The following is a 15,419-nucleotide window of genomic DNA, read 5'->3' as shown; positions in this document are numbered from 1 at the left end:
CTTCTCATCATTTCCTTATAAAAAAGGGTGGGAAGGGAAAGAGGACTAAAATTAGGCCTCCGGCACCACACTCATCAGACGAAACGTGGAATTACTTCCACTTCACGCCTGTCTTCTGTGTGGTCATGGTATTTCACTGGGCGAGCCGACCAATTCGTGCAACAGATGTTGTTGTTGCTGTCGTCTACCACTGTAAATGTTAGTTTAATTTATGGTCCATTTCTGCGCTATGTCATTTGACTCTTATGCTTGGTTTACATTATACCAGTACAGTAAGACAGTGCCGATAAAATTTACCGCTGGCATACTCCATAATGTTATCACTAACATGCGCCAAAGAGCCTATTCAGATCATGCTAAACCAGCACTACTGTCCTACTGTACTGCCATATTGTAAACCAGGCATTAGGACCTTCGTACACAAAAACGTAATTCTTCGAAACTAATAATGACACAACGTAGAATCATCGACGCGATTCATCTATACGATCAGTACAGGCATTGTATATGTCAATTGTATAGTTTTACTCCGCTATCTTGAACTTGACTGTCTTTAGCGACGAAAGAACATCAGCGACGTGTGTCTGTGTACGAAGCTCTATGAAATTGTATTGCGTTTAGCGACTTAAATCCCCGGGTTTCAAAGATTTACAAAGGGCCTTATAATGCAATTAGATCGAAAATATGTTATAGCAACATACAAACATAAGTATGTGCCAAAATAATATTGAACTTCTACCAAATTACAAAACTCTTTAAGTCTCTGCTCCATAAATAAATTAGGCGCTTGGGAGAATACTAGTTATTTTTTACATAATAAATTAGCTTTTGTCGTTAATTTTTCTTATTATCACAGTCTTTCCATTTTAGTAACTTCCATTATAAAACATCGGTGATTTGACGAATTTTTTTTTTGATGACTTTATAGAATTTTACTTGAATTATATTACAATTAATTATAATTACAAAACAAATAAATAAACACATACTGGGTCAAAGAAAATCTAATTATTATACTATGTAATTGGGTTAATGTAAACTGTATTTATCATTTGAGGTGAAGTTCATTAGACTCTAATATCATTCAATATTAAAATTATTAACTAAATAAAATGGCATTTTGTATTTTTTTATAACCGTACATGTTATTCGAAGTTATAAATTCTAGTCTCTAATTTTTATATTGAAATTTCCCTATCGTGCTCCTTTTAATTATTAAAACGTCGTTTGAAAAGTTTTAATAATAAAAGGGTTTATAAATTCCTATGTCTTTCTAATAAACCTGGCTCTCAGAACTGTAATAGTCTGTGAGCATCGGATAAAGCTACTTATACACTGTGAAGATGCAACCGGAAGCAGACTGAAGTTTGTCAATGGCAAGCAATCGCTAACACAATCTTTATAGCGTGTTTATTAATTAAGACAATTACTATATTATCCATACTATTATTAAAAAAAGGAAAATTTTTATTATCTGTTTATTTGTATTGGATAAGCTCCGAAAGTACTGAACCGATTTGAAAAATTAATTCACTGTTGGGAAGCTACATTATCTCCGGGTGACATTGGCTATATTTATTGATATGATTTTGTTTATTTTCCGCGTGATAGTCGCGGGCAACTGCTAGTTATTACTATTTTAGTAACCGTCTTGAGTAACCGTAGCGGTCACCTAGCAGTTCATCCTTAGGTGAACGTTAACTGTTTTTTCATAGTAAGTAAGTATCTATAAATTTGTTACCATGACTCTTTACTTAACCCTGCCTTTTCGGGGCAAAGACAGGGTTATGTGAGATTTCTACTCACTAAAACCCCCTCGGTGGCCATCCTTAAGTGCTGCGAGGGACCAGGGATCTCCAATGGAACGCACCAGGACCCTCTACATTTAGCTTCTGCACTACCCCAGGATATACTTCCTCGCGCCTTCAAACAATTGGTAACACGGGACCACGCCATGTTGCTGTCTTCTTGGGAATGCGCACAGACCTAGCTCTTTAAAATGTGGTTGTTCCGGTTAGCAACATAGTGTGTACGATACCTAACGCATTTCGTCTGTAGACGGTAAAAAACGCATACTGTACCTCGATCAATGACCGGGGATGAACCGGTTTTGGAATACCCTCGCCTGTAGCTATCCAGACGTTGTATTGTGTCTTATCAATTCACCCGAACCTACAAGACCAGTTCCAAATTAAATTGTTTATTAATAAAAGTATAGAATACTTACAGTGGATATCCACGGCAGAAGCACTTGTGAAGCAGGATATCGACATCGTTATCATGCTCCTTGAAAAAAATTCGGCCGTGGAAATACACGGTTACTTTAAAAATTCTCAACGTACTAAAACTTTGGGTACCTGGCTTTAATTCTGCTATGTGTAACATCTTACTAATATTATAAATGCGAATGTTTGGATGTTTGTTTGAAGGTATCTCCAGAACGGCTCAACGGGTCTTGATGAAATTTGGCATAGATATATGTCATAGTCTGGAAGAACACATAGGCTACTAATAAAGTTTTTTTTTAATTCCGCGCGGATGCAGTCAAGATTGGTATATAATTAAATAATTCATGAGAATAAGAAAACAAAATTCACACGTTTTTGAATCATAATTATGACACATTTTACGTGATATGTTACAAATATTCAAAAGAAAAAAAAAACTAAGAACGAAGTAATTGAAATAAAAACAATAGTGATGACAATTCAATTCGGAATAACTTCATTAGCGTGACAAGATTGGATTGTAATCTACATCTCGTGGTGAAAAAAAAATCGTGGTGTCAACCAATTTGCAGTGGACCAGCCTGGTTGACTAATTCCAAGTCACCCCTAAGTCGGGCCTTTCTGCAATAACGTATGTGAGGTGACCTGATATATATTCTTAGATAGCAATATTCTGACATCATACGAGCAATTTGCAAAACATATTTAACTAGTTTTTTAAAATATTCATTTACTACTTACTATCTACACAATGTAGGTTAAAATATGTACATTTTTCAAACTCGCGGAAAAGTTTCAAGTACAAATGATTGCCTTAGTTGCGTACTTAGTATGATGATTAAAATATAATAAAGGTATTAACGTAAAAATATATCCACTATTAAAAACGATTATTTTTTCGATAATTTTAATCATTGAAAAAAGCCGTTATTAAAATCTTGCAGATTACATAAAATACGTAGGTTTTTGTGGGTTCAGGTTCTTTATGATTGATTTAAAATTATTTATTGGAATTGCGATTCTATAGATTGTGTGAGGTGTGCCTTATCATTTGAGTTCTACACCTGATATTAAGGCAAGGGCCGGCCCACCTTGAAGACAGTCCGAACGCAGTCGCTGCACAGAACGCACCTGAGCGTTTTCACTTCGAAATTAATTCGTTCTCGCATGACGTCGCGATGTAATTGCATTTTGAAATTAGAACTTCAACTGCATGGCAAGAAGAAAGAAAAAATAAACTAGCCAGTGTAAATATAACGTGTAAATATATTTTTTAATATATAAAGTTTTCTTAAAAAAGTGTTTTTAAGTGTGTGTAAATTTATTAATAATTTTAAATTTATTTTTAAAATCCTGTGATATTAGAATTTAAGGAAACCAGGGAAGAAGCAATTGCAAGTAAGTGTTTTTTTTTTAAATTTTGCATGTTTTTATTCATTACTTTCTTTTAAATGATTGTGTGTAGTGCTGCTTAACTGTAGAATTCAATCTTATGAATTAAAAAAAAAACATTTAAAATTTCGAATAAAAAAATTCTTTTAATTATTTATGGCTGGGGATTTTGTTGAGTCTCTTACTGGCCAGTAAATAGCATAGGTGTGCGATGAACGCAGGTAAAATTCTTTGAGTACAATGGTTGTGCTTTACCTTTAATAAATCTCTTTTATTCAATGTATAAGATTTCAAAGAATCCGCATTCAATAGTAAACAATTCAAGAATATCTTTTATTCAATACTACTTTAAATTCACTTTTAACTATTTATTTTTTATATACAATTAATGGCAATTTCATAAAAAAATTGGCCAGCAATAAATATGTCAAAAATTAATTCCGTGATAAAAATTAAAAAAGTGCTTATACCTTGACGATTATATATTACATTATACATATTAAAAAAATCGTATCAATCATTATGTAGATTATAAAGATTACAAAAGAATTAAAATACGAGCATATTTAAATTATCGTCTAATTAAATGTACTTATTTTTTAATTAAAAAATGTCAACATAAAAAACATGATTCTTACTATCGGACTTTTACAATTTTTACTCAATAACATGTGTAATAAATTATTACAAAATAAAAATACGTAAAATATCCATTTTTACATAATTTTATTGTGTAAAGTTATTTATTACATCAGGTGGTCAAGCGCTGGTTTATTTATTCATCGAAAAAATATACCTTATTATAAATGCGAATGTTTTGATGTATGGATGGACGGATGTTTGTTGCAAGGCATCTCCAGAAAGGCTGTATGGATCTCACTGAAATTTGGCATAGATGTAGAACATAGTCTGGAAGAATACATAGACTAATTAAGTTTCTTTTTATTTCCGCGAGGACGGAGTCACATCTGATAGCTAGTTTCTTCATATATTTATTAGTTTATGAGTCAAATAGGTTTGATTTCAATGTCACAATTCTACATTGCGTTCAGATGTACCAACACGTGTGTTTACTCATGCCGTTTAATTACATATTTACAATGAAATGCATCTGCAAACATTTTCATAACACTGACATTTATTGTCTGAGTTTATTATTGTTATTTTTTTATATTATAAGATGGAAAACTGATTACCCGACATATGACTATCTAATGATAACTTCATATATTATTAAGTTTAAATAGCTCTGGTACTTTTTTATATGTTACTAATTTTTACTCGCGACTCGTAACAAATTTTATAATCAAACTATTAAGCTTGGCTTGATAACATACAAGAGGTAAAATTGTTAACTTCACGGTTTGACTCATTTCATTACACGAGGGAAAAGAAAGATAGAAATGAGGTTGAGAAAGACAGCGAAAGAATTGGTTATTATTACTTTGCAGAACATAGCCTATGTTTTTGTTTCCTTGGTGCTTTAAACCACGAACTACTCTTAAAGTTACTGATTCTCGGCTAGTCCAACAGGTAGATAGAAAGAGTCTGGTCCAAGAGTGCATGAAAAAACACGTTTTTAGGCTCCCTATACAATTCTGACAGCACTCACTACTTTTGACAGAGGGTACAACATTGAAGCAAATATAATTTTGGTAACAGTGGTAGATGCTAAGAAAAACATCTTTTGTGGATAAATGAACTGACTCGACTGGTGAAATACCACGACCACACAGAAGACAGGCGTGAAGTGGAAGCTATTCCGCGTTTCGTCTGATGCCGTAGGTCTAATTTTAGTCCTTTTTCCCTTCCCATCTTTTCTTTATAAGAAAAGGAAGTGAATATGACGGAGTAGTTGACGCATAAGAAAATAAAAAATCTGTGCCTTCTCTCCTCCGTCCACAAAAGTAGGCAACGCATCTGCAAACGTTGTCTAGTGGTATCGGTCGCTTCGCTGTTTCGGCGAATTCAGATGGCCACTTACTCGTTTACTTTTTAATTTTTTTTAATTGTGAGCTTCAACATTGTTTATCAAACGTAGCCTTGTATTCACTGCATGCCATTCCGTCTATATCTAATCAACGGATTACTAATCAAACACTGGTTTTGACGTCTGCTAATTTAGCTATAATTCGTAGTGCCACAAAGCCAAGCTTATCTCGGAGTAATCGCTTAGGCCTGCTTAGGTATACGTTTTAAATAATAATGTAACATTATAAATTTGGATTAAACTCTTATGGATGTTTATTCCTACCTAACTCCAAAACGGTTGAACAGATTTGGATGACATATGGAACGGAGATACTTTGCAATCTGGTATAGCGCACTGGGTCCTAAGTTTTTTGTCCCACGGGGATGAAGTCACGGGTGACAGCTAGTATATTTTATATAAATGAATGAAAGAAAAAAAATAGTATTTCTACTACATTAACTAATAAGTCTGGTTTAAAGGCATGTATTGATCACAATTAGTTCTTTCTCGATTGATAAAAATCAACAATTAAAAAGATATATAAAAAAAAGATTCTGTTTGTACATTCACTTACATATCCGTTACAGAAATTTGAATTCTTTCTTAGTCAAATTAACTTGAATATTGTGTAATCGCATTAAAGAAAGAGGAAGTATAGAATCGTAAGCCTTTCTTAACAACCATGACAACGTGTTTCTAAGGTATTTAATGGCTATTGTGTTAGAAATAAACCTTGGTAAGAAACACTGCGATAACAAATGTTCAAGTCATTGAAACAAATGTGTCAATAGGCACTTGTTTTTACTCACTTGTATACTAATAGTAACAAATCTTTACCTCTCTGAAGTCAGCTACAAGTGACAGCACAGCTTAAAACAAACGAGGGAGGCTAGGAATTCGTCTTGTCTCTTACGTACCTCTCGCTGTAGTATGCGTTTGTCTCGCTTACTACGCATGAAATGCACGTGATGTTTCTGCAGCTAACATCATGCAGTCGTTTATTTTGTCAATTAACCACATTTAGGTATTGTCAAGTACTACATTTGAACTAATCTTACTAATATTATAAATGCGAATGTTTAGATAGATGGATGGATGGATGTTTATTTGAAGGTATCTGCTGAACGGCTCAACGGATCTTGATGAAATTTGGCATAGATGTAAAAAATAGTGTGGAAGAACACATAGGCTACTTATTAAGTTTTTTTTTATTTCCGCATTTATAAGCTATCTTCTCATCAAATTCCCGTCAAAATGGGTCCAGCCGTTTCGGAATTTATCCAGAACAAAGGCGGACTTGAGGACAAATGGACAGGCAGGCACATAAATATTTGAAAAAAGTGCTCGAAATATAATTTCTTTTTCGATATTACGTACAGACGCTTCAATTTTTAGTTATATACATAATTTAAACTGATTAGAGGTCATGACATCTTCGATTCATTGCAGAATCACACTTTATTTAAAAGTCATTGCACTATTTACCAGACAATACTACACGCACAATGAATACAAAACAATACCTTATTAAAGAATATTCCAACTGTGGGTCGTTTTTGCTGAAATCCTGTATAAAAATATATTTATCTCTTTTTTCTTAGTAGAGTAAGAGAGGGTTGCCATGAATGTTTTTGTATGTTTTGTCAGTGGAAATGATACAGTACAGTAAAATAGTCTGTTAATTAATTAGTTTTGATCCGTCACGTAGTGTCGATCTTATATATTTTGTATTCGTTTAACGTTTGGACCACGAATAAAACGAAGGTCATTAACCATTGTTAATTGATTGATGCTTCAAATGACTGTAAAGTTTCCAGGCGTGAACTGGAAGCAATTCCGCGTTTCGACTGATGAGTGTGGTGACGAAGGCCTAATTTTAGTCCACTTTCCCTTCCCACCCTTTTCTTATAAGGAGAGGATGGGAAGGGGCGGTGGATTAGATGCATTATCTTTTTGTGCGTCTTCTCCTTCGTCGATTGGCGGTAGGCAACGCATCTGCAATTGCGAATGTCTATGGGCAACGGTCGCTTCGCCATTGCGGCGAATTCATGCGGCTGCTTGCTCGTTTTCCACCTTGTAATATAAAAATATTGTATACAAGTACAGACAACAAGACAATTTAAAATCTATTTTTTTGTAAATATTTTTGTTCGCAGTTAGTTTTGATAGTTCTTGTACTACTAACGATTAGTTTGACAATCATTTTAGAGAAATATAAATTACCATAATAAAAAACCATAGACGTGGATGAATATTTGATGATGATTTAAACCCTACTTTAAACTAGAATTCCCTTAGTCAACCACGCTGGCGCAATGCGGTTGACTACATCTTTGAATTTCTTCGCAGATATGTGCAAGTATCCTTGCAATGTTTTTCTTTACTTCAGAATACAGTAAAATGCTATTTGTTTGTCTATGTGTCATTATGTGCTGAGAATCGTGACAAAAGCAAAAAAGAACAATAGGTAAAGATTCCGGATCGTAACAGTGAGATTATACGCCGGGGATTTTAGAACGTAATATGAGAAAGTAGTGTGGAAAAGAAATTATGTTTTATTTCATTGTCTATTGCCTGTGCGCCATAACCCTTGGTATATAACGAGTTCAGTGACTTCTAAATGCGCTAAAGTCCTAATAACAACTATTTTTTTGGGACGCAATAAACACACAAACTATGCGAGGTTTCATAATTTGATTACGACTATTGGCAAATTGTCCAGAAAAGATATGTCAAATTGAGATGACTTAGTTGATATTTAGTCTATGGAGTAAAGATGTTCGTTTGTTACAGATAAACTCAAAAACTACTGGACTGATTTCAAAAATTCTTTTATTACTAGAATGTTTAAACCCTGATATGTGAGTAACATGAAGATTAAAAAAACAAATATTTGTTGTCCGATGTTCTATTTATAAAATGACAAAATTCACAATCGACCAGTAACATTTATAAGCGCAAACAATACGAGCACACGTGATACAATTTTTTCTTTTTTTCAACACGGAAGTTGATGACTACAGTCATTACTATTCCAACGGTGCGTAAGAAGGTTCTTCCTTTGATAGTTTTGGATCTTGGAACAATAGAACTACCGAACATTAGTTTAACTATACTTCCTACACTTATAGTTGATTAGAAAAACATTTTAAGAGTTGACACTAACATACTTATAATGCGACAAGGCACGGTGAGAGAAGCGATGTTAACACAGTTCAGTGAGAAAATGTATATATCCCACAAACAAAATGACATGACAAGCCAAAAGACAATACGACATGGATTTTATGAACACGTTTTTGATATTGACAAAGATAAAGAACTACTGCAATTTCGTTCGACTTATGATCTACTAGCTGTCGCCCCCGACTACGTCCGCGCGTACTTTTAATGAGTACTCATGTGTTCTTCCAGACTATGTTCTACATCTATGCCAAATTTTATCAAGATTCGTTGAGCCGTTCCGGAGATACCTTCAAACAAACATCCATCCATCCATTCATCTAAACATTCGCATTTATAACATTGGTAAGATCTATATATCCAGCATGTTCGTGGTCCTGTGAGGGGAAATAGATTAACGAAGATTGCTCTCTGTTCATTTGTATACACCATAGTCGTCACACAAACTAGAGTTATGCAAAGTTCATTGGCGCGTGCAACTACATAGATTGCATGTTAATGCATGTGAAAACTTATTGTCTGTGATATTGCAAGTCTGTAATATTTTTATTAAAGTGGTTATTTATTTGATAATAATGACGTTGTTTAAATAATGCCTTTTAAATTATTAAGTAATTAATTAACCGTTTTCACGGATTATTAGATAGGTACCATCTATAATGTAATTTTACGTAACAAAATTGTTATTACCTGTTTGAATATAGATTATTTGTCTATCTATTTTATGTGCGAATCAAGATTATTAGATTGTATATGGATTTTTTCATATCTGTCATATATTTAGGAAAGCATACTTTTTAATTTCATGAGTCCTACAGTTAATTTTAAGGTATGTCTTAATTTCGTTTTCCACTGATAAAAACACTTTTATAAAAACATAATACCATCTCACTCATTTTCTTTGTATCAACAGAGACAACTATATGTTTTAATACAAGTTTTACAGCAGTGGAATTTCACGATTATGAATTTTTATTAGACTATTACTCAATCTCTAGTAATTTACTTCTAATCAGATATCATCTGGCAACAACGATTACAGTAATCAAGTTATTCACCTGACTTTGTTTGGGAATTAACTGTGTAGTGCTTTGAAAACATTTCGTGGTCATGTGAACGCATTGTTTTGTCTCAGTATTACAACAAACGAAAGGACAATACCATTTGTGTTACCGTTAATTTGCGTATTGAACTTTTCAATCACACAGTCATTTGTTCTGATTTTTTAAAGTTTGATCAACGAATTAATTATTTCTGATAAGTAAAAAATCAAAATTCAAAATATTTAGAAGTTTTTAAGTTCAATTATGTGCAGGCGAATTCAAAACACACTTAAAACACAATTCGCTAAGCGACGATGTCATGACATTCGTACACAGGGAGCGTCGCCGAAATTTCTGTCATCGCCAAAGTCAGTCGCTCGCAAATTTGTCAAGATCGTTGTGGGAAAAATCATTGCAATTTTCAAAATGGCGGAAATCTATACAATTAATATGTAGTCGCTATGCCTGTACTTAGCGTTGTCAGGCGTCCGGATAAAGCCGGACATATTTAGGCTTTTTGATTGCGTGTCCGGCCAAAATAAACGGTGTCCGGGTTGTCCGGCTTTTGTTAGGCTTTTTACATTTCGCAAACGAGAATGGCCGAGCGCCGGCGAAGAGAGTCGACTGACGGTCGTATCCGGCCTTTCTACCCAAATGTCCGGCTATTAGGTTTGGCGACCTGGCGACCCTACCTGTACTAAAGACTCGCTTCGACGATTGAACGTTATGTGTACAGAGCGCCTACAACGCAATTCTTGCGACGCAACCATATATTAGTTTCGACAATTTACGTTGCCTTATCTACGAAGGGCCTAGCTAAACTATGACTAAAGTTTCTTTTTAATGAGATGTTTATGAAACCTATACAAATCAAATATAAAAAAACCGCTGTTTATATGTTAATAAACATCAAACATTGAATCGTTCTTTGTCTTTTCTACTTTCAAGACGTATAATGCCTCTAATTTCAACATTCATTGCCACCGACAGACTGCGAAATACAAGGTTATATGGTTAAATCTGCCATTCAAATGTTCATTTGCTAATTTAAGTTTTTGATAAGCGAGAATACCATGGGTTTCAAGCCGAAGCACCTGTATAAAAATGTTGACATCTCTATCATTATTTTTGAATATGTTTTTTGTATACTCAGTGGAAACTGAGTCTTTATGACGTATGATATTATTTCTCCAATGTTGTGTTACTAACTAATATTATAAATGCGAAAGTTTAGATAGATGAATGGATGTATGTTTCTATTTATGTTAAATAAATAGAAACATACATACCCTAGCTAGCTAGCTAGGGTATGTATGTTTTTTTCCTAGCTTTTACCCGCGACTCCGTCCGCGCGGTATAAAAAAAAAAAAAACGGGGTAAAAATTATCTTATGTCCTATTCCTGGTTCTAAGCTACCTGCCCACCAATTTTCAGTCAAATCGATTCAGCCGTTCTTGAGTTATAAATGGTGTAACTAACACAACTTTCTTTTATATATATAGATGTCAGTTTTATTTAATTCTAAAAAAGTTCCCTTTTACCTTTTAATCTACAAAGATTTGTTGTTTACAAGACAATTTGTTCAATTTATATTTACGTGATACTAATATAAGAATGTGCCTATGAAATAAAAAAGACATCTCTAATTGTATTGTACGCTATCATATCTATAGAAATAAAAACTTAAGTAAAGCTGCTAAGGGTCACTTTCAAACGACCTTTGTCTAGTGATCATATTAAAATTTCAGACCTTTTGATCACAGGTCGTCTGGTCATAGGCTTATTCTTATTTATGAATATTTCACAACATTATTCTTTACTTTTTTTTCATTGAATTAAACACTTTTAGTACCAATGCTGAAACAAAACCTAATTTATTTGACTTGTATAATATAATTTAGCTTAGCTTTCAAAGGGTTATGAATTATTAACAAAGTACCGAAAAGCTAATATTTTTCTTTTCCAAACGTTAATTAAAGTGAATTTACACTCAACGCAGTTAGCTCGAAAACTAATTATTTACAGTGATAGTTTGTTGAAAGATATTCGATTTTAAATGGGAAGCAAATTAAATTCTCTGACATGACCTTCAGATTGCAAATAAAAATGATATATCGTCAGTATCATCTTTATCACAGAATTGTTTCGAAAAACATGATAAAACTCGCATTGTATAGATTTGACAGATATTCTTTCAATATTTGTAATCTGGAATATCTTTCGATTTAAACTGATTACAGATAAAAAAAAACTGTACACGTCGTTCGTGATTGTCTATTTATAGAACCAATGTCGTCAATAGATAAATCTAAGTTCGTCGTTATCAAAAAATACATCCATCCATCCATCTAAACATTCACATCTATCTATATATATAAAAGAAAGTCGTGTTAGTTACACTATTTATAACTCAAGATCGGTCGAACTGATTTAGCTGAAAATTGATGGGGAGGTAGCTAAGAACTAGGAGACGGACATAGGAACTTTTTTATCTTGTGTGCATTTTTTTATTCCGCGCGGACGGAGTCGCGGGTAAAAGCTAGTTTATAATATTAGTAAAATGTACATAATTCTTTATCTATATATAAATGTCTATATTGATATTCTAAAGAGGAAAGATTTGTTTGTTTCTTTGCATTGAATAGGCTAAAATTACTGAACCGATTAAAAAAAAATCACTGTTGGTAAGCTTAATACCTGGGTGACATAAGCGATTATTACTTGATTTGTTTAATACCGCGCGAAGTCGCCGGTAACTGCTTGTACAGTATATACAGAACTGAATGTTAAATTATTCAAATTTTCGTGAGACATTATCATTAACTTATATAGGAACGGCTAAAACACTCACGTATATATATATCCGGTGTCGGCACCGACTAGTTTGGAGCCCTTCGGGGGCCCGTCCGCGAAATAATACCAGTCCCACTCACCCTGATGAAGGGCCCCCGAAGGGCTCGAAACTAGTCGGTGACGACACCGGATATATATACGTCAGTGTTTTAGCGGTTCCTACTTTAGTTAATAACTGAATGTTACCATACTAAAATAACATAGAGCACATTTTTATAACACGTGAATAATATATCCCATTGTATTTCTAATATAATAGATAGTCATAAAATTTACAAGAGTCAATTATTGTGGGTATGTCCCTTGACGCATCGTTTAAATGTTTTATAGCCCAATATAAATCTTACATTGTTCAATGTATTATATTTTAAAAGAAATAAATGTGAATCATTTGTTATTTTCTTATAAACACGTGCAAACTCCATACAATAAGATTTATTTCGTATCGTTTCGTTAACTGCTGAGAGGTGTTACCATTGCTGAAACAATTGTATATTGTCACGTTAATTGAAGTAATTTAACTATCGACTATATTTCTTTATATAAAAGGAAAAGTATATATTTTATTTCTTTTCTCACCTCAATATCTTTTACTCTTTTTTTATACCAAAAGGTGGCAAACGAGCAAACGGCCACCTGAGTTCGCCGAACCGTGGACCGTTGCCCATAGACATCCGCAAATGTTGATGCGTTGCCTACCTTTAATCAACGGAGAAGGGGACACACAGAAAAAGTTTTACTTTACAACTGCAAGTTATTTATTTTTCACTAGCTGTCGCACGCGACTCTGTCAGCATAACATTATAAAAAACCTTATAAGTAGCCTATGTTCTACAACTGGGCCAATTTGCTTCAAGATCCGTTGTGCTGTTCCGGAGATACCTTCAAGCTAACATCCATCCATACATCTAAGCATTTGCTGTTATAATATTACGAGTAGCAAGATTAATAATGCAGCAAAGGTATACCTGCATAGAATGCATCGGTCAAGGCTATGCGATGCAACCTGCGGTCGCGTGACCCCACACGTGAGACTATTTCCTGGATTTAGATTACACGTGTTACTTTAAATAGTTATACTCCATGACCGATAAGTTAACAAACGGGGAGTATCCATTTTCTGGACATCTCCTTTGGCCATTAAGTTATTGCAGTGGGCAACGATTAATAATAAATCGAGTTAGTCGCAAGCACCGACATTTTCATCGATTAAGATACAGGGATCTGAATTTTTTGGCGATCTTTTGAGACTAGAAATCTTCAAGGACTGCACGATGAGTATAGTAATTTTTTTTTTATTAATTTTGTTAACTTAAATTGAGGTCAAAATATCAGTGACGTGAATAGAGACCTTAACAAGGTTTAGCAAAATGTGTTGTGAAAGCCAAGAGTTACGCCATGGGGGCAGTGGAGCGTTGCACTTGCGCCACAATGCGCTTTATTTAATCTTATTACATTTATTTTTCGAGACCATGTACAGTCGCCGACAAGAGTAAGAGATAAAAATTACATTGACTTTTTTATTACTTTGTTTTATTAACTTGTACTTTAATAAAAATTAGGATAACTTAAATACATTTAGATTTATATTCCGATACAATTTTGATTGTTTCCAATGAGTTTATTTATTTATTATTCTCTGTTTACGTTTCTCTTTTTAGATTTAATAAAAGAAAAAAATTTTTTATACTATTTATAATAAAAATATTGTACGAATTTACTTTATTATTAAAAGTAATTAAAAAGCCAATAAAAATAAATCATTTATCAGATTTATTTTAAGTCTCCTTACACTTTATTGGACGACTGTACCATATGAACTTCGGTTTAATGCGAGAGTTGTTTATGCAACAAAATAGCAAAGTATTTGGTTTTTGTTCCATTGTATTGCAATATAATCGAATTTTAATAAATGAAATTAATTTTATGATACAGTTGCCTTTTTTGAGACTTTTAAGTAGAAGTTTAAATTTTTGTCAAGCAAAATTACGCATAGGCTATTTTTATCACAAAAAAATGCACAGTTCTGTCGACAACTGTTTTTATTTTTCACATAATTAATGAATAATTCCGCTACGAAATAAATACTGAAGTATATTTTAACTGCACGCGGACGAAGTCTCAGGGAGTTTTCGGTTTAATTATTCTATTGATTTAAATATTTTCTAAGAAATATAATACTAAAACGTACATTTAAAAAGTCGATTGTGTTCACCGTATCCGAAACGATTCGCTGGCCGTATCGAGTGCCGAATCGATTAAAGATTATCGCAATCCATTTTACTCTCACCATTCGATTACTTTACAATTTCCATTTTGTTTATTGCGTACAGATTGCTATGATGCCATTCTTGACCTTGTTATTGTAGTTAATTAACATTGTTTTTTACGTCCGATGAAAACGTTTTAGGTTATTATTGTAACATATTCGATGCAGTGACATCATAATACATATTATTGTCTCTATTTAGCCAAAGAAAATTAAAGAGATGGCAAATATATTAATATCATTTTAATTTTACAGTTTTAGGGTTATATGAATATGTCACTAAATTATTGCTTACCGTAGGTTTCTTAGACCAAAATCTCTGTATAAAACATATCGTCATCCCTGTCGTAATCTTTGACAAAACAGAGAAAGTAATATATTTTAAAGGGAGATTTGGTCTCAGAAACCCAAGGTTGGTAATCTTATTTTCACTATAAGACTTGTGATTTTAATTTTTGTATTCTCTTCTTGCTTTTTCT

The 15,419-nt window shown here is 33.3% G+C and overlaps 1 protein-coding gene across 1 annotated transcript in view; it reads left to right on the top strand.

The window, feature by feature from the left end:
* LOC106716930 (solute carrier family 41 member 1) overlaps positions 1-15,419 on the top strand; it is a 51,081-nt gene that overhangs the window by 10,640 nt on the left and 25,022 nt on the right. The window contains exons 2-3 of the mRNA XM_014510612.2: positions 3,304-3,488; positions 3,594-3,626. The gene's annotated coding sequence lies outside the window, so the exon portion shown is untranslated. The remainder of the gene's footprint in view (positions 1-3,303; positions 3,489-3,593; positions 3,627-15,419) is intronic.

The sequence above is a fragment of the Papilio machaon genome, chromosome 23 (assembly GCF_912999745.1).
Source record: "Papilio machaon chromosome 23, ilPapMach1.1, whole genome shotgun sequence".
Classification (NCBI taxonomy): domain Eukaryota; kingdom Metazoa; phylum Arthropoda; class Insecta; order Lepidoptera; family Papilionidae; genus Papilio; species Papilio machaon.
The sequence above is the reverse complement of the archived record's forward strand: the minus strand, read 5'-3'. Positions and strand labels throughout refer to the sequence as shown.